The 24,844-nt window shown below is 46.7% G+C and overlaps 1 protein-coding gene across 1 annotated transcript in view; it reads right to left on the bottom strand.

Moving 5' to 3' along the window:
• The window catches only part of DCLRE1A (DNA cross-link repair 1A), a 132,982-nt gene that overhangs the window by 35,457 nt on the left and 72,681 nt on the right, over positions 1-24,844 (bottom strand). The gene's annotated exons all lie outside the window — the stretch shown is intronic.

Genomic DNA, 24,844 nt, shown 5'->3' with positions numbered 1-24,844 from the left:
TTTGTACATACATTACATTGCTTATCCTGTACTGATCCTGAGTTATATCCTGTATTATACTCCAGAGCTGTACTCACTATTCTGCTGGTGAGGTCACTGTGTACATACGTTACATTACTTATCCTGTACTGATCCTGAGTTATATCCTGTATTTTACTCCAGAGCTGTACTTACTATTCTGCTGGTGAGGTCACTGTGTACATACGTTACATTACTTATCCTGTACTGATCCTGAGTTATATCCTGTATTATACTCCACAGCTGTACTCACTATTCTGCTGGTGAGGTCACTGTGTACATACATTACATTACTTATCCTGTACTGATCCTGAGTTATATCCTGTATTATACTCCAGAGCTGTACTCACTATTCTGCTGGTGAGGTCACTGTGTACATACATTACATTACTTATCCTGTACTGATCCTGAGTTATATCCTGTATTATACTCCAGAGCTGTTCCTCAAACAGGCCAATATATATGGAGGGGTCAATCAATATTTCCCATAGATTCCTGTTCGGAACCCAAAAATCCCTATGTTCCCATATATTATTATAATCAGTGTTCCCACAAACTTTATTAGAAATTTACTAAATTATAACAAAAAGGAAAAATTTGCACACTCTTTAAAATTCCACTCAGCTCGGGCCAGTTACATAGCTTTTATGATTGTGGGGAGTTATACTCCTCTCTTACTGATAATTTTTAGGAAAACATGCCTGCAGTTACATGTTATTCCATTTGCTGGCCTCCGCTGGTGCGATTAAAAGAATCCCTACTCTGCCCCCCTCGACATGTTTCGCTACTAAGTAGCTTTATCAAGAGGTAGCGGGCATATGAGCGCGGGCGCCATCTTTGCTTTATTTATAGACTTCCTCCGGTATCGGCGTGATTGCTTCTTTGGGTTTATCACCTATCAGTGGTTTTCCTCTGCACGAATGCTTTTACGATTGGTTCTACCATGATTGATGTTCGCCCTAACCAATCGGATCTAAATGCCATCTGGGCCAATAGGGTCTTAGGCTTGATCCCAAGCCCTTCATTGGTAGTGTCAGAGGCACGTCAACTGCGCATTCCCGTCTGCGCACGGACTTAACCTGGGCAACATATCATCGTCTGCGCAGACTCCAGGACTTAAACTTTTTTTGTGTGTGTTGTTCAGTGATGGATGTGCCTATATTAGCTTAGATTCCACTATATGTACAATCGTATATTATTATATTTGGTTATTTATTCATAGTAACCATGTACAATGGATCCCATTATTTGTTTATTTTGATTTTTTGTTTTTTTAGAATTCGTACACATCCACTCCCACTCATGGCCCAGATGAATCTCTCTGAAGGTAAGTGTCTTATTGGTATATCTTATTGTATGTTCTATCTCGATTAATTGATTATTCCACTGTAGTTCTAACCGCTTGTTATCTGCATTCCGATTAGTCTATCTAATTATTTGTTTTTCAGTGTTAGTTCTTCCTCTAGTCCAGTTTCCACTCTATTATTCGATGTCATGTTGTAATTTTGTTTGAATAATTTTTAATTTAAGACAGGTTTACAAAAAGGCTGAAAAGGTGAATCCCTCGTTCAAGCCTTGAGGGCTCAATGATTTGAGCCTGTATATCCAAATTGCTTCTTCCTTAAGCAATTTTTTATCTAGGTTACCACCTCTGGGACCCATTCTGGGTTTAATAAAGCCCCAGAATTTTAAGCACGTTACGTCTCCTTTGTGGATGTCCCTCATATGTCTTGCTAATGGGGTATCTGCACCCGTCCTAATTGTGCTTAAATGTTGTGACACTCGCCTCCGTAATTGCTGAATCGTTTTACCGACATACAGCTTGGGGCATCCACATTCCGCAATGTATACAACCCCTGTCGTTTGGCAATTTATGAAGTCTCTGATTTCCAATACTCGCCCGTCAGCTGGGTTTGTAAAATTATTTTTCTTTGGTATGAATTTACAAAAAGTACACGTACCACACGGGTATGATCCCTTGGTACCAGCTTCTAACCATGATGCCTCTCTCCGTTTCTCTTGATAGTGACTTCTCACCACATGCTCCCTGATGTTCCGTCCTCGCCGATACGTGATGCTAGGATAAGGGGTAAGTACTTCCCTGATGTCATTGTCTGCTACTAAAATTGGCCAGTACCTCTTCAATATCGCAACAACTTGTTTGTTATTTTGGTCATATGTACCTATACATCTCACCTGTCTACCTTCCTGTATTGGTGATTTGTCACTTAAAAGTTCTGACCGAGGTGTTGCTCGGGCCCTAGCGAAAGCCCTGTGCAAGACCTTCTTGGGGTAGCCTCTAGCTGTGAACCTTTGATATAATACATTTGATTCTTCCAAGAAGGCCTGTTCACTTGAGCAATTCCTTTTGGCCCTGAGGTATTGGCCAACAGGGATTCCATTTCTAAGGGGTCTAGGATGATAGCTTTCCCATTGGAGAAAGCTATTCGTGGAGGTGGGTTTCCTATAAATCTTGGTCTGGACGCTGCCCCCAAGGCCAAAGGAGATCTCCAAGTCTAAAAAATTGAGTCTTTGTGTACTTATCTCTGATGTGAAGTGCATCCCAATTTGATTAGTGTTCAGTGCCTTAACAAATTCATTAAAGGAAGTGATGGTGCTCCCCCAAAACAATAATATGTCGTCAATATAACGACCCCAAAACATAATGTGTTGTGTGAATTCCTTGTGGGTGTCTGAAAAAACTATCGTGTCCTCCCACCACCCTAAAAATAAATTTGCAAAATTTGGTGCACAGGAAGTGCCCATAGCTGTGCCTCTCGTTTGTAAATAAAATTGCCCATCAAAAGTGAAATAATTGTGTGTTAGAAGAAAACGTAAAAGTGTGGTAATGAATTGATTGTGACTAGTGAATTGTATTCCCCTAGTGCTTAAAAAATGTTCAACCGCCATAATTCCGAACTCGTGTTTGATATTGGTGTAGAGTGCTTCTACATTCAAGCTTGCAATCAGTGTATCTGGCGGAAAAGAGATCTCCTGGAGCTTGGAGACAGCGTCCCTTGTATCTTTTATATAGGAAGGCAAAATGGTCACAAAAGGGGCTAGTACCTGGTCTACATACAAACTAATACCTTCTGTCAGGTTATCATTACCCAAAACTATCGGGCGACCTGGCATCGGGAGTTTCTGTTTATGCAGTTTGGGTAATGCATAAAAAGTAGCCAAGGTTGGTTTTGCATTAAACATCACTCTAAATTCGTCCTCAGAGATTATCTGATTTAATTTGGCTTCCACCAAAATTTCTTTCAATTCTTTAACGTAGGTTGTAGTTGGATTGGGGGTTAGTTTGATGTATGTGTCCTTATCCTTAAGCAGGCGTAGTACCATATTCTTATAATCCAATTTGGTCATGATCACAATATTGCCCCCCTTGTCGGAGGGCTTGATCTCTATATGTTCATTCTCTTCTAGCTGTTTCAGGGCTTCCTTTTCCCTTTTGGTTATATTACTGTTATATGATTTGGGAGACAGTTTTTCTAAGTCAGTAGTGACCATTTTAACAAATGTATCTATGTTATTATACTGGCTAATTGGGGGAGTTAGTTTCGATTTTGGTTTTAAGTTAGAGAACGGTGCGGATTCAGGTGTACGAATCCCAGTTTCGTTCTCATCCAAGAGGTCAGTAAGATCTGCAATTACTTGTTCATCACGTCTACGGTCGTCAATTGTATCCCGTGTTCTATTCTTATACATTTTATGTAAAGCAAGTTTCCTTGCGAACAAATTCACATCTTTGATCCATATGAATGGGTCATATCTTGGTGTTGGTTTGTATGATAGACCCATCTTTAGCACTTTAATTTGTTCCTCTGTCAATTCCATCGATGTTAAATTGCAGATCTGCATTTCTTGATCCTGTTTTATTGTCTTGGATGCAATGGGTTCTGATAACCCCATTTCTCCCTGTCCCTCAATTGTATGCCAGCCCCTAAAAAAAAGGGGGGGAAAGAGTCCTGATTTCCAGCTTCCATTGATGTTGCAGGCATGGTCATCGTATTTTGCTGTTGTTGTGTTGGTGGCATGGCCTGCGACATATGTAATAATTGTGATCCAGAGGAGAAGGGTTGGAGTGGGGGTGCTGATATATTTATACCAGTCAGATTTTGGGGTTGGAGTGCCACAATTGACGTCCATGTTGGCTGTTGTGGATTGTAATTCTTCTGAATTCCAGTCCCTTCTCTCAGTTGTTGTATTGGATTTGCTTCCTGTCTTTTTAAACCTTGGTCGCTCTGGTTATATTGATAACTCTGATTATATTGATTAAATCCACTTTTCTGTACTTGGGTGTACCCTCCTCCTTGTCCTCCTCCTTTGTTATAATTTCCTTTGTTATATGATTTTTTACTATAGGCTCTACGTTTGTTCTTATTTTTAAATCTATCCTGGTTCGGATAGGGTCCTCTTGATCCTGATTGTTCCTCAGATTCTGATACCTCCGATTGAAATACTCCAGAGCTGTACTCACTATTCTGCTGGTGAGGTCCCTGTGTACATACATTACATTACTTATCCTGTACTGATCCTGAGTTATATCCTGTATTATACTCCAGAGCTGTACTCACTATTCTGCTGGTGGGGTCACTGTGTACATACATTACATTTCTTATCCTGTACTGATCCTGAGATATATCCTGTATTATACTCCAGAGCTGTACTCACTATTCTGCTGGTGAGGTCACTGTGTACATACATTACATTACTTATCCTGTACTGATCCTGAGTTATATCCTGTATTATACTCCAGAGCTGTACTCACTATTCTGCTGGTGAGGTCACTGTGTACATACATTACATTACTTATCCTGTACTGATCCTGAGTTATATCCTGTATTATAATCCAGAGGTGTACTCACTATTCTGCTGGTGGAGTCACTGTGTACATACATTACATTACTTATCCTGTACTGATCCTGAGTTATATCCTGTATTATACTCTAGAGCTGTACTCACTATTCTGCTGGTGGAGTCACTGTGTACACACATTATTTATTCTGCAGCAGGGAGATCTTGTATTCATCATGATAAACATTTACAGGCTTTCGCTTTAAGCATGGAAGGTTTTTCTGTGAGTCTATTGATGGGGTAGAGATAAGAGAGGAATGCTTGTATATGTTTAGAAACCAGTTTTGCCCTGTTACATAGAGAAGCCTTACGGGTCACTGACTTCTCTGCAGCAAAATGAAGAATTATCACAGAAAATTTACAAGGACTGTAATTGTGGTGACACGAGGGTGCAAGGAATTCCGGAATTCCTATCCTATTTGTGACGCTAAGATTTATGGTGACACGGGGCTGCTAGGAATACCTGATCACTTTGTGACGCCAGGGCACAGTTAACCTATACACGGTCCGAGGTGGAGACAGCTTCTCCTGGGCCAGGCACGGGGGAGTAAAGGAACACACCGACGTTAGGTTATGGATAACTGTATTTACTGAGCAGGTGCAGATGGTAATACACACACACAGTATGGTGCAGAGTTGAAGGGGTGCAGTGTAACCCTTTGGAGCCCTGTTGCCTTGCTGGGACTTATAGTGCTTTTTACCCACTTGTTTAATACTGATTTAAGATTAGAGACTGTAGATTCTTCGAGCCAGCTAGTGTTCTGACAAGGTCTAGTTACTTTCTCCGCCTGGGCTTGACTTTCCGCCGTACGGGGATCACTTGGCTGGGTAGACTTTAGAAGATATTTTCTTAGGCTTCCCTCAGAGTTTCTCCACACACTTCACAACCTTTCCACACTGTAGCTCAGCTTCAGCACTAAGGCTAGACTGGGGTAACTCCTCCCCCACTACACTTTATATTGACCAATTTAGAGGTTCCCATTGGACAGGCAGGGTCACCTGGTTTACACTGCTCCTCACGCATATTGTAACCATAATAAAGTATGTAATAAAGTGCTTGAACACTTCAAATACAACAGACAGTCTCTCTGTGGGCCGAACATATGTGCAGCAGGAATACCGAGGAGATCCTCAGCGCACAGGACAGGCTTTGGTGCTGGGACACCACATACAGGTCACCACCAAATCACAACGCGAGCCGGAGGCCATAGACCCTGTCAGATCCATAATATGTCACAGGATAAATCACAATAGAGAACATGGAGAAGATCCAAATCTGACACTGCAGCTTCTACTGTGTATCTGTCTGTAACCTCCTAGAGTATAAACCAGGACACCAGGGACTAGAGCACTAAACTAGTGGACACCATGGACTAGAGCACTAAACTAGTGGACACCATGGACTAGAGCACTAAACTAGTGGACACCATTGACTAGAGCACTAAACTATTGGACACCAGGGACTAGAGCACTAAACTATTGGACACAATGGACTAGAGCACTAAACTAGTGGACACCAGGGACTAGTGCACTAGAATTGTGGACACCGGGGACTAGAGCAGTAAACTACGGGGCACCAGGGACTAGAGCACTAAACTAGCGGACATCAGGGACTAGAGCACTAAAATAGTGGACACCAGGGACTAGTGCACTAGAATAGTGGACACCGGGGACTAGAGCACTAGAATAGTGGGCATTAGGGACTAAAGCACTAAACTAGTGTACACCAGGGACTAGAGCAGTAAACTAGAAGACACAGAGGCATTAAACAGAAATACGTATAACGCCCAACACATTTTTTTTTTTTACTTTTTGGCCTATGGGCGACCATATACCTCTGTACATCTATATAGAGACTAACATCAGATGTACAGTGGGGCAAAAAAGTGTTTAGTCAGCCTCCAATTGTGCAAGTTCTCCCCCTTATAAAGATGAGAGGCTGTAATTATCATCATAGGTTATAACCTCAACTATGAGAGACAGAATGAGAAAAAAAAATCCATAAAATCCTATTGTCCGATATTTAAAGAATTTATTTGCTAATTATGGTGGAAAATAAGTATTTGGTCACCTACAAACAAGCAAGATTTCTGCCTCTCACAGACCTGTAACTTCTTCTTTAAGAGTCTCCTCTGTCCTCCACTCGTTACCTGTATTAATGGCTCCTGTTTGAACTTGTTATCAGTATAAAAGACACCTGTCCACAACCTCAAACAGTCACACTCCAAACTCCACTATGGCCAAGACCAAAGAGCTGTCAAAGGACACCAGAAACAAAATTGTAGACCTGCCCCAGGCTGGGAAGACTAAATCTGCAATAGGCAAGCAGCTTGGTGTGAAGAAATCAACTGTGGGAGTAATTATTAGAAAATGGAAGACATACAAGACCACTAATAATCTGCCTCGATCTGGGGCTCCACACAAGATCTCACCCCATGGTGTCAAAATGATCACAAGAACGGTGAGCAAAAATACCAGAACCACATGGGGGACCTAGTGAATGACCTGCAGAGAGCTGGGACCAAAGTAACAAAGGCTACCATCAGTAACACACTACACCGCCAGGACTCAAATCATGCAGTGCCAGAAGTGTCCCCCTGTTTAAAGGGTCACTCTCATTAAAACAAATTTTTGCTATTGCACTCCTTATGGTAAATGAAAAATATTTCTAATATACTTTGTTTAAAAAAAATATATGAGTCTATGAGTTGGGGGAAAATGTGCTCTTGAGCTTTTTTAAGCACAAATAAAACATAGAAAACTTCATTTTTTTTAAACAAAGTATATTAGAAATATTTTTCATTTACCATAAGGAGTGCAATAGCAAAAATTAGTTTTAATGAGAGTGCCCATTTAAGCCAGTACATGTCCGGGCCCGTCTGAAGTTTGCTAGAGAGCATTTGGATGATCCAGAAGAGGATTAGGAGAATGTCATATGGTCAGATGAAACCAAAGTAGAACTTTTTGGTAAAAACTCAACTTGTCGTGTTTGGAAGAGAAAGAATGCTGAGTTGCATCCAAAAGAACAACATACCTACTGTGAAGGATGGGGGTGGAAACATCATGCTTTGGAACTGTTTTTCAGCTGGGTCTTTCAGCATGATAATGATCCCAAACACACCGCCCGGGCAAATGAAGGAGTGGCTTCGTAAGAAGCATTTCAAGGTCCTGTAGTGGCCTAGCCAGTCTCCAGATCTCAACCCCATAGAAAACCTATGGAGGGAGTTGAAAGTCTGTGTTGCCCAGCGACAGCCCCAAAACATCACTGCTCTAGGGGAGATCTGCATGGAGGAATGGGCCAAAATACCAGCAACAGTGTGTGAAAAACCTTGTGAAGACTTACAGAAAATGTTTGACCTCTGTCGTTGCCAACAAAGGGGATATAACAAAGTATTGAGATTAACTTTTGTTATTGACCAAATACTTATTTTCCACCATAATTTGCAAATAAATTCTTTAAATATCAGACAATGTGATTTTATGGATTTTTTTTCTCATTCTGTCTCTCATAGTTGAGGTATACCTATGATGAAAATTGCCTTGCACAATTGGTGGCTGACTAAATACTTTTTTGCCCAACTGTATACATAGGAAAATCTTCCTGCCCTTTGCTGCAAACACAGTGTGAATAAACCCTGACCTTGTTTTCATGGTAATTCCAGGTCAGAGGAGGGTCTGTACATATATCGTGAGGGTTTCACAACAGTTTCATACCAAGAGCCTCTTATGCCGGTATGTAAACGTCTCGGGATCCTCTTATGTATATAATTCTCATCAAGTGCCCCCTTATGTCCCATAATGTTCCTTAATGTGTCGCCCCCTTATTTCTGGAACAACCCTTATTAAATTCCAGGATGTCTGTAAATGTGTAAAAGAAAATGTGCACCCATATTATTTGTAGGATAATAATACGTGGTTAGGTGCTTCGCTACTTAGTGCCCAGTAGGTTAGTGATCTTCACCCTGGTGCTTAGTGGTGTTATGGTCCCTGGTGTCCATAGGCATACTGCTCTAGACCAGTGGTCTCAAATTGTGGACATCCAAATGTTGCAAAACTTCAACTCCCAGCATGCCAACAGCTGTCCGGGCATACTGAGAGTTGAAGTTTTGCAACATCTGGAGGCAGGGCCGTCTTTAATTTTGATTGGACCCTGGGCAAGCAATTTTTTTGGGCCCCCCACAGCAGTGTTCCCCTACATTAATTAGGCAGCATAGTTCCCCCACATTAGGTAGGCAGCATAGTTTCCCCACATTAGGTAGACAGCATAATTCCCCCACATTAGGTATGCAGGAGTGTTCCCCTACATTAGGTAGGCAGCATAGTTCCCCAACATTAGGTAGGCAGCATAGTTCCCCTACATTAGGTAGGCAGCATAGTTCCCCACATTAGGTAGGCAGCATAGTTCCCCCACATTAGGTATGCAGGAGTGTTCCCCCACATTAGGTAGACAGCATAGTTCCCCCACCTTAGGTATGCAGGAGTGTTCCCCTACATTTGGTAGGCAGCATAGTTCCCCCACATTTGGTAGGCAGCATAGTTCCCCCACATTAGGTAGGCAGCATAGTTCCCCCACGTTAGGTAGGCAGCAGTGTTCCCCCACATTAGGTAGACAGCATAGCTTCCCCATATAAGGTTAGAAAATACACTACCCCCCCCCCCCCCCCCCCCCGGCTGACCGACCGACTGACCTACACACACTACAGACATACACATACAGACACACACTAAAGATACACACTACAGACAGATGCAGTTACAGACACACTCACCTGACCGTCCGTGGTTTCTTCTTTCCTGCGGCGGCCCGGACTAACGTTTAACGTCCCTGACGTCCTCCAGCACGGTCTCCTTGCGCAATTTTCCCTATCAGTCCCGGGCTCACTGTTTTAAAGGCCACGGTGACACTTTAGAACAGTGAGCTGCAGCGGCAGGGATGGCCTCAGTGGCATTGCTAGGGTTGGTGTCACCTGGTGCGGTAGAAAATGGTGTAACCCCATACCTACCCCCCCAAAGTAAGTTTTTAGCCTGTTGTGACAGACGCCACTGGTGTAGCGCATTGTGAAAAATTCCAGTATAATAATAAAATATACCAATTGCCACAGAATGGGAAAGCACTAATGAAGTTTTCACCATTTAAAACTACAGCTCCCAGAATGACTTAAAGGGGTACTCCACTGGAAAACATTTTCTTTTAAATCAGCTGCTGACAGAAAGTTAAACAGATTTGTAAATTACTTGTTAAAAAAATCTTAATCCTTCTAGTACTTATCAGCTGCTGTATACTACAGAGGAAGTTCATTTCTTTTTGAATTTCCTTTCTGTCTGACCACAGTGCTTTCTGCTGACACCTCTGTCTGTCTCAGGAACTCTTCAGAGCAGGAGAGGTTTGTTATGTGGATTTGCTTCTAGTATGGACAGTTCCTGATACGGACAGAAGTGTCAGCAGAGAGCACTGTGGTCAGACAGTAAAGAAATAAAAAAAATGTATGTGGAGCATACAGCAGCTGATAAGTACTGAAAGGATTAAGATTTTTTTAAATAGAAGTAATTTGCAAGTCTGTTTTAACTTTCTGGCACCAGTTGATTTAAAAAGAAATGTTTTCCAGCCGAGTACACCTTTAAGCTGTGGTAAGGTTATGCTGGGAGTTGTAGTTTCACTCATCATAACTGCAGAACAAGTGATTACAGCACTGATGGGACATAGTGAGGAAAAAACACAATGATATCAGTGATTACAGGTGACGTCCTCTCTACAGTGAGGAGAATACACAATAATATCAGTGACAACAGGTGATGTCTTCTCTATAGTGAGGAGAATATACAATAATATCAGTGACAACAGGTGACGTCTTCTCTATAGTGAGGAGAATACACAATGATATCAGTGATTACAGGTGACGTCTTCTCTATATTGAGGAGAATACACAATGATATCAGTGATTATAGGTGACGTCTTCTCTATAGTGAGGAGAATACACAATAATATCAGTGATTACAGGTGACATCTTCTCTATAGTGAGGAGAATACACAATGATATCAGTGATTACAGGTGACGTCTTCTCTATAGTGAGGAGAATACACAATGATATCAATGACTACAGGTGACGTCTTCTCTATAGTGAGGAGAATGCACAATGATATCAATGACTACAGGTGACGTCTTCTCTATAGTGAGGAGAATACACAATGATATCAGTGATTACAGGTGACGTCTTCTCTATAGTGAGGAGAATACACAATGATATCAGTGACTACAGTTGACATCTTCTCTATAGTGAGGAGAATACACAATGATATCAATGACTACAGGTGACGTCTTCTCTATAGTGAGGAGAATACACAATGATATCAGTGATTACAGGTGACGTCTTCTCTATAGTGAGGAGAATACACAATGATATCAATGACTACAGGTGACGTCTTCTCTATAGTGAGGAGAATACACAATGATATCAATGACTACAGGTGACGTCTTCTCTATAGTGAGGAGAATACACAATGATATCAGTGATTACAGGTGACGTCTTCTCTATAGTGAGGAGAATACACAATTATATCAATGACTACAGGTGACGTCTTCTCTATAGTGAGGAGAATACACAATGATATCAGTGATTACAGGTGACGTCTTCTCTATAGTGAGGAGAATACACAATGATATCAATGACTACAGGTGACGTCTTCTCTATAGTGAGGAGAATACACAATGATATCAGTGACTACAGTTGACGTCTTCTCTATAGTTAGGAGAATGTAGAATGATATCAGTGACTACAGGTGACGTCTTCTCTATAGAGAGGAGAATACACAATGATATCAGTGACTACAGGGGACGTCTTCTCTATAGTCTTTCTATCTAATTCAGATGGAACATACCGCCGGGACTTGTTCCAGCTAAATCTTCTCTCTGCAGAAAGTGACGCCCTGATAGCTCCTCACTATGTCAGCAGATTCTGATCCTCTATATGAAAACAATTATTATTATAAACCTTCAGACACTGTATCCTCTAAATATTATACTACTATACACTGTACTCTTTGAATATAAAAATTCCACACACCGTACCCACTGAAAATAATACTACCAAACACTACACCCACTGAATATAATACTACCACACACTGTACCCACTGAATATAATACTACCACACACTGTACCCACTGAATATACTACCACACACTGTATTCACTGAATATAATACTACCCCACACTGCACCCACTGAATATAATACTACCACACACTGTATTCACTGAATATAGTACTACCACACACTGTACCCACTGAATATAATACTACCACACACTGTACCCACTGAATATAATACTACCACACACTGCACCCACTGAATATAATACTACCACACACTGTACCCACTGAATATAATACTACCACACACTGTACCCACTGAATATACTACCACACACTGTATTCACTGAATATACTACTACCACACACTGTACCCATTGAATATAATACTGCCACACACTGCACCCACTGAATATAATACTACCACACACTGTATTCACTGAATATATGTCACGATGCCGGCTGGCAGGTAGTGGATCCTCTGTGCCAGAGAGGGATTGGCGTGGACCGTGCTAGTGGATCGGTTCTAAGTCACTACTGGTTTTCACCAGAGCCCGCCGCAAAGCGGGATGGTCTTGCTGCGGCGGTAGTGACCAGGTCGTATCCACTAGCAACGGCTCAACCTCTCTGACTGCTGAAGATAGGCGCGGTACAAGGGAGTAGACAGAAGCAAGGTCGGACGTAGCAGAAGGTCGGGGCAGGCAGCAAGGATCGTAGTCGGGGGCAACGGCAGGAGGTCTGGAACACAGGCTAGGAACACACAAGGAAACGCTTTCACTGGCACAATGGCAACAAGATCCGGCGAGGGAGTGAAGGGGAAGTGAGGTATAAATAGGGAGTGCACAGGTGAACACACTAATTGGAACCACTGCGCCAATCAGCGGCGCAGTGGCCCTTTAAATCGCAGAGACCCGGCGCGCGCGCGCCCTAGGGAGCGGGGCCGCGCGCGCCGGGACAGGACAGACGGGGAGCGAGTCAGGTACGGGAGCCGGGATGCGCATCGCGAGCGGGCGCTACCCGCATCGCGAATCGCATCCCGGCTGGAGACGGTATCGCAGCGCACCGGGTCAGTGGAGCTGCCCGGAGCGCTGTGGTAGCGAGAGAGAAGCGAGCGCTCCGGGGAGGAGCGGGGACCCGGAGCGCTCGGCGTAACAGTACCCCCCCCCCTTGGGTCTCCCCCTCTTCTTAGAGCCTGAGAACCTGAGGAGCAGACTTTTGTCTAGGATGTTGTCCTCAGGTTCCCAGGATCTCTCTTCAGGTCCACAGCCCTCCCAATCCACCAAAAAGAACCTTTTTCCTCTGACCGTCTTGGAGGCCAGTATCTCTTTCACAGAGAAGACGTCAGAAGAACCGGAGACAGGAGTGGGAGAAACTAACTTGGGAGAGAAACGGTTGATGATGAGTGGTTTAAGAAGAGAGACATGAAAGGCATTAGGAATACGGAGAGAAGGAGGAAGAAGAAGTTTGTAAGAGACAGGATTAATTTGGCACAAGACTTTGAAAGGACCAAGATAGCGTGGACCCAGTTTGTAACTGGGGACACGAAAGCGGACATATTTAGCGGAGAGCCATACCTTGTCTCCGGGAGCAAAAATGGGGGGAGCTCTTCTTTTCTTATCGGCAAACTTTTTCATGCGAGATGAAGCCTGTAAAAGAGAATCTTGGGTCTCTTTCCATATGGTGGAAAGATCACGAGTCACTTCATCTACAGCGGGCAAACCAGAGGGCAAGGGAGTAGGGAGGGGGGGAAGAGGGTGACGGCCGTACACCACGAAAAATGGGGATTTGGAGGAAGATTCAGAGACTCTAAAGTTATACGAGAATTCGGCCCATGGTAGAAGATCTGCCCAATCATCCTGGCGGGAGGAAACAAAATGTCGTAAATAATCACCCAAGACCTGGTTAATTCTTTCTACTTGTCCATTGGATTGAGGATGATATGCAGAAGAAAAGTTTAATTTAATCTTGAGTTGTTTACAGAGAGCCCTCCAGAATTTTGACACGAATTGGACGCCTCTATCCGAGACTATGTGTGTGGGCAACCCGTGAAGACGAAAAATGTGTACAAAAAATTGTTTAGCCAACTGAGGCGCTGAAGGAAGACCAGGAAGAGGGATGAAATGTGCCATCTTGGAGAATCGATCAACGACCACCCAAACAACAGTGTTGCCACGGGATGGGGGTAGGTCTGTAATAAAATCCATACCAATCAGAGACCAAGGCTGTTCGGGGACAGGCAGAGGATGAAGAAAACCAGCGGGCTTCTGGCGAGGAGTCTTATCCCGGGCACAGACAGTGCAGGCTCGCACAAAGTCCACGACATCCGTCTCCAGAGTCGGCCACCAATAGAAGCGAGAGATGAGTTGCACAGATTTCTTGATGCCTGCATGACCTGCGAGATGGGAGGAGTGACCCCATTTGAGGATTCCGAGGCGTTGGCGTGGAGAGACGAAGGTCTTTCCTGGAGGAGTTTGCCTGATGGAGGCTGGAGAAGTGGAAATCAGGCAGTCAGGAGGAATGATGTGTTGCGGAGAGAGTTCAACTTCCGAGGCATCCGAGGAACGAGAGAGAGCATCGGCCCTAATGTTCTTATCGGCAGGCCGAAAGTGAATTTCAAAATTAAATCGGGCAAAGAACAGAGACCACCTGGCCTGGCGAGGATTCAGCCGTTGGGCAGACTGGAGATAGGAGAGGTTCTTGTGATCGGTGTAAATAATAACTGGAAATCTTGATCCCTCCAGCAGATGCCTCCATTCCTCAAGTGCTAATTTAATGGCTAGAAGCTCTCGATCCCCGATGGAGTAGTTCCTCTCCGCCGGAGAGAAGGTCCTAGAAAAAAAACCACAAGTAACAGCATGCCCGGAAGAATTTTTTTGTAGAAGGACCGCTCCAGCTCCTACAGAGGAGGCATCAACCTCCAATAGGAAGGGTTTAGATGGGTCAGGTCTGGAGAGCACGGGAGCCGAAGAAAAGGCAGACTTGAGCCGTTTAAAGGCGTCTTCCGCTTGAGGAGGCCAAGACTTGGGATTGGCATTTTTTTTGGTTAAAGCCACGATAGGGGCCACAACGGTAGAAAAATGTGGAATAAATTGCCTGTAATAATTGGCGAACCCCAAAAAACGTTGGATAGCACGGAGTCCGGAGGGGCGTGGCCAATCTAAGACGGCAGAGAGTTTGTCTGGATCCATTTGTAGTCCCTGGCCAGAGACCAAGTATCCTAGGAAAGGAAGAGATTGGCATTCAAACAGACATTTCTCTATCTTGGCATAAAGTTGATTGTCACGAAGTCTCTGAAGAACCATACGGACATGCTGGCGGTGTTCTTCTAGATTGGCAGAAAAAATCAGGATATCGTCCAGATATACAACAACACAGGAGTATAAGAGATCACGAAAAATGTCATTAACAAAGTCTTGGAAGACGGCAGGGGCGTTGCACAGGCCAAAGGGCATGACCAGATACTCAAAGTGTCCATCTCTAGTGTTAAATGCCGTTTTCCATTCATCCCCCTCTCTGATGCGGATGAGATTATAAGCACCTCTTAAGTCCAGTTTGGTAAAGATGTGGGCACCTTGGAGGCGATCAAAGAGTTCAGAGATGAGGGGTAGGGGGTAGCGGTTCTTTACCGTGATTTTATTAAGACCGCGGTAGTCAATGCAAGGACGTAGAGAGCCATCTTTTTTGGACACAAAGAAAAATCCGGCTCCGGCAGGAGAGGAGGATTTACGGATAAAGCCTTTTTTTAAATTTTCCTGGATGTACTCCGACATAGCAAGAGTCTCTGGGGCGGACAGAGGATAGATTCTGCCCCGGGGTGGAGTAGTGCCCGGGAGGAGGTCAATAGGACAATCATAAGGCCTGTGAGGAGGTAGAGTCTCAGCTTGTTTTTTGCAAAAAACATCCGCAAAGTCCATATAGGCCTTAGGGAGACCGGTTACAGGGGGACCCACAGAGTCACGGCAAGGGGTACTGGGAACCGGTTTTAGGCAGTCCTTGGAACAAGAGGGCCCCCAACTCTTGATCTCCCCAGTGGACCAATCCAGGGTTGGGGAATGGAGTTGAAGCCAGGGTAGTCCAAGGAGGATTTCGGAAGTGCAATTGGGGAGGACCAAAAATTCAATCTTCTCGTGATGAGGTCCGATGCACATTAGAAGGGGCTCCGTACGGAAACGTATGGTACAGTCCAATCTTTCATTGTTTACACAATTGATGTAGAGGGGTCTGGCGAGACTGGTCACTGGGATGTTGAACCTGTTGACGAGAGAGGCCAAAATAAAATTTCCTGCAGATCCGGAATCCAAGAAGGCCATAGTAGAGAAGGAGAAGGCAGAGGCAGATATCCGCACAGGCACAGTAAGACGTGGAGAAGCAGAGTAGACATCAAGGACTGTCTCCCCTTTGTGCGGAGTCAGCGTACGTCTTTCCAGGCGGGGAGGACGGATAGGACAATCCTTCAGGAAGTGTTCGGTACTGGCACAGTACAGGCAGAGATTCTCCATGCGGCGTCGTGTCCTCTCTTGAGGTGTCAGGCGAGACCGGTCGACCTGCATAGCCTCCACGGCGGGAGGCACAGGAACGGATTGCAGGGGACCAGAGGAGAGAGGAGCCGGGGAGAAAAAACGCCTTGTGTGAACAAAGTCCATATCCTGGCGGAGCTCCTGACGCCTTTCGGAAAAACGCATGTCAATGCGAGTGGCAAGATGGATGAGTTCATGTAGGTTAGCAGGGATTTCTCGTGCGGCCAGAACATCTTTAATGTTGCTGGATAGGCCTTTTTTAAAGGTCGCGCAGAGGGCCTCATTATTCCAGGATAATTCTGAAGCAAGAGTACGGAATTGTACGGCGTACTCGCCAACGGAAGAATTACCCTGGACCAGGTTCAACAGGGCAGTCTCAGCAGAAGAGGCTCGGGCAGGTTCCTCAAAGACACTTCGAATTTCCGAGAAGAAGGAGTGTATAGAGGCAGTGACGGGGTCATTGCGGTCCCAGAGCGGTGTGGCCCATGACAGAGCTTTTCCAGACAGAAGGCTGACTACGAAAGCCACCTTAGACCTTTCAGTAGGAAACTGGTCCGACATCATCTCCAAGTGCAGGGAACATTGGGAAAGAAAGCCACGGCAGAATTTAGAGTCCCCATCAAATTTATCCGGCAAGGATAGTCGTAGACCAGAAGCGGCCACTCGCTGCGGAGGAGGTGCAGGAGCTGGCGGAGGAGATGATTGCTGAAGCTGTGGTAGTAGCTGCTGTAGCATCACGGTCAGTTGAGACAGCTGTTGGCCTTGTTGCGCTATCTGTTGTGACTGCTGGGCGACCACCGTGGTGAGGTCGGCAACAACTGGCAGAGGAACTTCAGCGGGATCCATGGCCGGATCTACTGTCACGATGCCGGCTGGCAGGTAGTGGATCCTCTGTGCCAGAGAGGGATTGGCGTGGACCGTGCTAGTGGATCGGTTCTAAGTCACTACTGGTTTTCACCAGAGCCCGCCGCAAAGCGGGATGGTCTTGCTGCGGCGGTAGTGACCAGGTCGTATCCACTAGCAACGGCTCAACCTCTCTGACTGCTGAAGATAGGCGCGGTACAAGGGAGTAGACAGAAGCAAGGTCGGACGTAGCAGAAGGTCGGGGCAGGCAGCAAGGATCGTAGTCGGGGGCAACGGCAGGAGGTCTGGAACACAGGCTAGGAACACACAAGGAAACGCTTTCACTGGCACAATGGCAACAAGATCCGGCGAGGGAGTGAAGGGGAAGTGAGGTATAAATAGGGAGTGCACAGGTGAACACACTAATTGGAACCACTGCGCCAATCAGCGGCGCAGTGGCCCTTTAAATCGCAGAGACCCGGCGCGCGCGCGCCCTAGGGAGCGGGGCCGCGCGCGCCGGGACAGGACAGACGGGGAGCGAGTCAGGTACGGGAGCCGGGATGCGCATCGCGAGCGGGCGCTACCCGCATCGCGAATCGCATCCCGGCTGGAGACGGTATCGCAGCGCATCGGGTCAGTGGAGCTGCCCGGAGCGCTGTGGTAGCGAGAGAGAAGCGAGCGCTCCGGGGAGGAGCGGGGACCCGGAGCGCTCGGCGTAACAATATAATACTACCACACACTGCACCCACTGAATATAATACTGCCACACACTGTACCCTCTGAATATAATACTACCACACACTGTACCCACTGAATATAATACTACCACACACTGTACCCACTGAATATAATACTACCACACACTGTACCCACTGAATATAATACTATGACACACTGTACCCTCTGGGTATGTTCACACTACGGAATTCCCCACGGAATTCCGCGGTGTGAACTTAACATTAGTGAGAATGAACTCCGCGAGACACGTTCACACTGCGGAATTTCAGCGGCGGACAATTCCGCCGCTGAAATTGTTCCGCACAGAAAATGAACATGTTCATTCTTTGCGCGGAAGTCCGCGAGCACTGCATAGCAGTCAATGGTGACGGCTCAGTGCCGCGCGGTCCTACCGCCACCGCCGGCTGCCAGGCTGAATCTCCACTGTAGTGTGAACATACCCTAAGAGTATACTACCACACACTGTACATTCTGAATATAATACAAACACACACTGCACTCTCTGAATATAAACCTGCCACACACCATACCCTCTAAATACAATACTACCATACACTGCACTCTCTGATGGATGATGTTGCTGGTGGATGATGAGGGTGTTGCTGGTGGATGATTAGGGTCCAACTGGCCCCCCTGGCAGTACCACCCCCATCTTCCATCGATCCATCAGCACGATCATCCACCAGTAACACCCCCCCCCCCCAGCAGTAGCATCCCCATCATCCACCAACAACACCACCCTCCTGGCAGTAGCACCACCATCATCCAACAGCAACCCCCCCCCCCCAGCAGTAGCACCCCTCATCATCCGTTAACTGATGCTATTACCATGGAAGGGGGGGGGGGATTGGTGGTGTTGCTGGTGGATGATGGGGGTGCTACTGCTGGGGGGGGGGGGGTTGCTGGTGGATGGTGAGGGTTCTACTTCCCCCCCATCGGCAGGGTCATCCTCCTGGCAGTAGCACCCCCATCATCCACCAGCAGGATCTGCTGATGGGGGTGCTACTGCTGGGGGGGGGGTGTTGCTGGTGGATAATGAGGGGGCTACTGGCCCCCCCCTGGCAGTACCACCCCTATCATCCATTGGCAGCACCATCCTCTCCTGGATGATGGGTGTGCTACTGTCAGGAGGATGTTCCTGCCAAAGGATGATGAGGGTGCTACTGGACACCCCCCCCCCCCCACAGCAGTAGCGTCCCCATCATCAATCAGCAGCTCCATCCTCCAGCACCCCCCCGGCCCAGCTGATCATCTTAGCACCCCTGATCATCTTTTAGCTCAGCAGACCCCCGAGCCCCCCCCCCCCCCCAGCACCCCCTTTCTCCCAGGCAGTAGCTTACCAGGGTCAGGTGAACCCCACTTTTCCTTGCTGACTTCTGGTGTTCTGACTGACACGTCCTTTGGATAGGGGATAAGATGTCTAGGGGTGTAGTACCCCTTTAAACAGATTTGTAAATTGCTTCGATTTTAAAAATGTTAATCTTTCCAGTACTTATCAGCTGCTTTATGCTCCACAGAAAGTTATTTTCTTTTTAAATTTCTTTTCTGTCTGACCACAGTGCTCTCTACTGACACCTCTGTCTGTCTCAGGAACTGTCAAGAGCAGGGACAAACCCCCATAGCAAGCCTATCCTGCTCTTTACTGGTCAGACAGAAAAGAAATTTAAAAGGAAAAGAACTACACAACTTCCTGTGGAGCATACAGCAGCTGATAAGTGCTGGAAGGATTAAGATTTTTATATATTATATAGAAGTAATTTACAAATATGGTTAACGTTCTGGCACCAGTTGATTAAAAAAAAAGTTTTTCACCGGAGTTCCCCTTTCATTTTGGCAGCAAATTGAATTTTAGTTTTAGTTGTATTTTGGCCCCATCAGAGCTCACTAGGACATTCAGAGTCAGGGTGCTCACAGGTCCTGTAGGTAAGGTCAGGGTGCACACAGGTCCTGTAGGTCCGGTCAGGGTGCACACAGGTCCTGTAGGTAAGGTCAGGGTGCACACAGGTCCTGTTGGTAAGGTCAGGGTGCACACAGGTCTTGTAGGTAAGGTCAGGGTGCACACAGGTCCTGTAGGTCCCGTCAGGGTGCACACAGGTCCTGTAGGTCCTGTCAGGGTGCACACAGGTCCTGTAGGCCAGGTCAGGGTGCACACAGGTCCTGTAGGTAAGGTCAGGCTGCACACAGGTCCTGTAGGTAAGGTCATGGTGCACACAGGTCCTGTAGGTCAGGTCAGGGTGCACACAGGTCCTGTAGGTAAGGTCAGGGTGCACACAGGTCCTGTAGGTAAGGTCAGGGTGCACACAGGTCCTGTAGGTCCCATCACGGTGCACACAGGTCCTGTAGGTAAGGTCAGGGTGCACACAGGTCCTGTAGGCAAGGTCAGGGTGCACACAGGTCCTGTAGGTCAGGTCAGGGTGCACACAGGTCCTGTAGGTCAGGTCAGGGTGCACACAGGTCCTGTAGGCCAGGTCAGGGTGCACACAGGTCCTGTAGGCCAGGTCAGGGTGCACACAGGTCCTGTAGGCCCGGTCAGGGTGCACACAGGTCCTGTAGGCCCGGTCAGGGTGCACACAGGTCCTGTAGGCCCGGTCAGGGTGCACACAGGTCCTGTAGGCCCGGTCAGGGTGCACACAGGTCCTGTAGGTCAGGTCAGGGTGCTCACAGGTCCTGTAGGTAAGGTCAGGGTGCACACAGGTCCTGTAGGTCCGGTCAGGGTGCACACAGGTCCTGTAGGTCAGGTCAGGGTGCACACAGGTCCTGTTGGTAAGGTCAGGGTGCACACAGGTCTTGTAGGTAAGGTCAGGGTGCACACAGGTCCTGTAGGTAAGGTCAGGGTGCACACAGGTCCTGTAGGTCCCGTCAGGGTGCACACAGGTCCTGTAGGTCCTGTCAGGGTGCACACAGGTCCTGTAGGCCAGGTCAGGGTGCACACAGGTCCTGTAGGTAAGGTCAGGCTGCACACAGGTCCTGTAGGTAAGGTCATGGTGCACACAGGTCCTGTAGGTCAGGTCAGGGTGCACACAGGTCCTGTAGGTAAGGTCAGGGTGCACACAGGTCCTGTAGGTAAGGTCAGGGTGCACACAGGTCCTGTAGGTCCCATCACGGTGCACACAGGTCCTGTAGGTAAGGTCAGGGTGCACACAGGTCCTGTAGGCAAGGTCAGGGTGCACACAGGTCCTGTAGGTCAGGTCAGGGTGCACACAGGTCCTGTAGGTCAGGTCAGGGTGCACACAGGTCCTGTAGGCCAGGCCAGGGTGCACACAGGTCCTGTAGGCCAGGTCAGGGTGCACACAGGTCCTGTAGGCCCGGTCAGGGTGCACACAGGTCCTGTAGGCCCGGTCAGGGTGCACACAGGTCCTGTAGGCCCGGTCAGGGTGCACACAGGTCCTGTAGGCCCGGTCAGGGTGCACACAGGTCCTGTAGGTCAGGTCAGGGTGCTCACAGGTCCTGTAGGTAAGGTCAGGGTGCACACAGGTCCTGTAGGTCCGGTCAGGGTGCACACAGGTCCTGTAGGTCAGGTCAGGGTGCACACAGGTCCTGTTGGTAAGGTCAGGGTGCACACAGGTCTTGTAGGTAAGGTCAGGGTGCACACAGGTCCTGTAGGTAAGGTCAGGGTGCACACAGGTCCTGTAGGTCCCGTCAGGGTGCACACAGGTCCTGTAGGTCCTGTCAGGGTGCACACAGGTCCTGTAGGCCAGGTCAGGGTGCACACAGGTCCTGTAGGTAAGGTCAGGCTGCACACAGGTCCTGTAGGTAAGGTCATGGTGCACACAGGTCCTGTAGGTCAGGTCAGGGTGCACACAGGTCCTGTAGGTAAGGTCAGGGTGCACACAGGTCCTGTAGGTAAGGTCAGGGTGCACACAGGTCCTGTAGGTCCCATCACGGTGCACACAGGTCCTGTAGGTAAGGTCAGGGTGCACACAGGTCCTGTAGGCAAGGTCAGGGTGCACACAGGTCCTGTAGGTCAGGTCAGGGTGCACACAGGTCCTGTAGGTCAGGTCAGGGTGCACACAGGTCCTGTAGGCCAGGCCAGGGTGCACACAGGTCCTGTAGGCCAGGTCAGGGTGCACACAGGTCCTGTAGGCCCGGTCAGGGTGCACACAGGTCCTGTAGGCCCGGTCAGGGTGCACACAGGTCCTGTAGGCCCGGTCAGGGTGCACACAGGTCCTGTAGGCCCAGTCAGGGTGCACACAGGTCCTGTAGGTCAGGTCAGGGTGCTCACAGGTCCTGTAGGTAAGGTCAGGGTGCACACAGGTCCTGTAGGTCCGGTCAGGGTGCACACAGGTCCTGTACGTCAGGTCAGGGTGCACACAGGTCCTGTAGGTCAGGTCAGGGTGCTCACAGGTCCTGTAGGTAAGGTCAGGGTGCACACAGGTCCTGTAGGTCAGGTCAGGGTGCACACAGGTCCTGTAGGTCAGGTCAGGGTGCACACAGGTCCTGTAGGTCAGGTCAGGGTGCACACAGGTCCTCAAGGTTTTTGATGCCAGAAGCAGCAGTAGTCATGCCCTGGCTGCTAAATCCTGTCAGGGCATGATGGTACCCCAGAACCACAGATTGGGGACACTGATTTAAATGAAAGATTTAAGAGGTTGTGAAGGATTAGAAAAAAATGCAGCTTCTTTATTGCTAAAACAGCACCACTTCTGTCCACAGGTTGTGTGTAGTACTGCAGCAGATCAATGGAGCCAGTTAACTCTTATACGTGTCTTTTGATCACCTTTTATTAAAAACATTCTATGAAAAAGTGGTACTGATAAAAAAAACTATAGATCCCAGCATAAAAACTGGCCCCCTATATGGAAAAATAAGGAAGTGATAGGGGATTTTGATTTTGTTCAAAAAGTTTTTTTAATGGGGTACTCCACTGCCCCAGCGTTCGGAACATTTTGTGACGTCACGGCCATGCCCTTCCTTGATGTCACGCCATTCTCCGTCAATGCAAGTCTATGGGAGGGGGCTGTGGCAGCCGCCACGCCCACTCCCATAGACTTGCATTGAGGGGGTGTGGTGTGATGGCACAATGGGCGTGGCTGTGGCATCGTGACCCCTGCAGCCAGGGCCCAGCATTCGGAACAAAATGTTCCAAATGCTGGGCAGTGGAGTACCCCTTTAAAAGTAGTACAGAGACAAGAAACAAGCATGTAAACGTGGGTATTGTTATATTCGTTTTGACCCGCAGAATAAAGAGAACCTGTCAGTTTTAATGTAAAGTTCACTGTGTAAAAACAAAGCCCCCCCCAAATGTTGCAAAATGAAGGGGTATTTTTTTAATTCCCCCCCCCCCCTACAAATAATATCTTTTTCATTGTGCCGTACATTTTATGGTTAATTGCAGAGTGTCCTTATCAAGTACAAAAACAACAAGCCTCACATATGTCTGTGGATGGAAAAATAAAAGAGTTATGTCTCTTAAAAGGCGAGGAGGAAAAAACCAAACAACGCAAAAATGAAAATGTCTGTGTCCGCGATGGGTTAACAACGTATGAAATTATCTAATTCTTCAGTAACTTTATTTAAAGGGGTACACCGGTGGAAAACAATATTTCTTTTTTTTTTTTTTTAAATCAACTGGTACCAGAAAGTTAAACAGATTTGTAAATTATTTCTATATAAAAATCTTAATCCTTCCAGTGCTTATCAGCTGCTGTATGCTGCACAGGAAGTTATTTTCTTTCTGGAGATCTTTCCAGAGGAAGTTTTTTTTATTTTTTTCTTTCTTTTCTGTCTGACCACAGTGCTCTCTGCTGTCCATTTTAGGAACTGTCCAGAGCAGGAGCAAATCCCCATAGCAAACCTCTCCTGCTCTGAACAATTCCTGACATGAACAGAGGTGTCAGCAGAGAGCACTGTGGTCAGACTGAAAAGAAATTAAAAAAGAAAAGCACTTCCTCTGGAGCACACAGCAGCAGCTAAGTACTGGAAGGGTTAAAATTTTTAAATAGAAGTAATTTACAAATCTGTTTAACTTTCTGGCACCAGTTGATTTTAAAGGGGTACTCCGGTGAAAACCTTTTTTTTTTTTTTTTTTTTTAAATCAACTGGTGCCAGAAAGTGAAACAGATTTGTAAATGACTTCTATTAAAAAAATCTTAATCCTTCCTGTACTTATTAGCTGCTGAATACTACAGAGGAAATTCTTTTCTTTCTGAAACACAGAGCTCTCTGCTTACATCACGAGCACAGTGCTCTCTGCTGACATCACGAGCACAGTGCTCTCTGCTGACATCTTTAAGTTTTTCACCGGAGTACCCCTCTAACACTGAGGCGGCATGAATTTGTGAAAACCCAAATTTGTCACGTTCTGGAAGCTTTCGGGCCAGGACGGTACGATGCTGTTTTGGCCTCGTTCGCGCTCTTGGTCGCGTCTCATTTAAAACTGTATTTTCTGAAACACGAGAGACAAATCTGCGAATTCGATCACCAGGAAGTGGCGCCGATCCAACCCCCTCCCCTTGAACATTACATTAATCTCTGAAAACAAAACTCGCCAATTGGTGTTTTCCCTCCTTACTGGGAGAGGGGGGGGGGGCTGAAGCAACAAAAACAAAAAAAAATACAAAAAAAAAATTCCCCTAAACCCGACAAGGTGCTCGACCGCGGGGAATTCCTGGCAGATCATATTACAGCTGCTCTGTGCATACAAATAGATGCCATTCCGGATCAGCCAGCGAGAGGGACCTGTACGACGCTCACCTGTACGACGCTCACCTGTAAGTAGCGCTCTATTATCATTGCTGGCAGGGTGTCAGGTGACCTAATATAGGGAACCAGCTAGGGA

The sequence above is a fragment of the Hyla sarda genome, chromosome 7 (assembly GCF_029499605.1).
Source record: "Hyla sarda isolate aHylSar1 chromosome 7, aHylSar1.hap1, whole genome shotgun sequence".
Classification (NCBI taxonomy): domain Eukaryota; kingdom Metazoa; phylum Chordata; class Amphibia; order Anura; family Hylidae; genus Hyla; species Hyla sarda.
The sequence above is the reverse complement of the archived record's forward strand: the minus strand, read 5'-3'. Positions and strand labels throughout refer to the sequence as shown.